Genomic DNA, 721 nt, shown 5'->3' on the forward strand with positions numbered 1-721 from the left:
CAGACTCCCAGCCTCCAGCCCCTCCTGGATCTCAGACTCCCAGCCTCGGCCCCACTTGGATCTCAGACTCCAGCCTCGGCCCCACTTGGATCTCAGACTCCCAGCCTCCAGCCCCTCCTGGATCTCAGACTCCCAGCCTCCAGCCCCTCCTGGATCTCAGACTCCCAGCCTCGGCCCCACTTGGATCTCAGACTCCAGCCTCGGCCCCACTTGGATCTCAAACTCCTAGCCTCAGCCCCACCTGGATCTCAGACTCCCAGCCTCCAGCCCCATCTGGATCTCAGACTCCCAGCCTCCAGCCCCTCCTGGATCTCAGACTCCCAGCCCCCAGCCCGCCTGGATCTCAGACTCCCAGCCTTGGCCCCACCTGGATCTCACTCACACTCCCAACCTCCAGCCCCTCCTTGGATCTCAGACTCCCAGCCTCCAGCCCCACCTGGATCTCAGACTCCCAGCCTCCAGCCCCACTTGGATCTCAGACTCTCAGCCTCCAGCCCCTCATGGGTCTCAGACTTCCAGCCTCGGCCCCACCTGGATCTCAGACTCCCAGCCTCCAGCCCCATCTGGATCTCAGCCTCCCAGCCTCCAGCCCCTCCTGGATCCCAGACTCCCAGCCTCCAGCCCCTCCTGGATCTCAGACTCCCAGCCTCGGCCCCACTTGGATCTCAGACTCCAGCCTTGGCCCCACTTGGATCTCAAACTCCCAGCCTCGGCCCCACCT

The 721-nt window shown here is 64.4% G+C and overlaps 1 protein-coding gene across 1 annotated transcript in view; it reads right to left on the minus strand.

Moving 5' to 3' along the window:
- Positions 1-721, minus strand: part of P2RY8 (P2Y receptor family member 8) — a 36,346-nt gene that overhangs the window by 17,564 nt on the left and 18,061 nt on the right. The window lies entirely within an intron of this gene.

The sequence above is a fragment of the Mirounga leonina genome, unplaced genomic scaffold (assembly GCF_011800145.1).
Source record: "Mirounga leonina isolate KUSES-001 unplaced genomic scaffold, KU_Mleo_1.0 Mir_268, whole genome shotgun sequence".
NCBI classification, from domain to species: Eukaryota; Metazoa; Chordata; class Mammalia; order Carnivora; family Phocidae; genus Mirounga; species Mirounga leonina.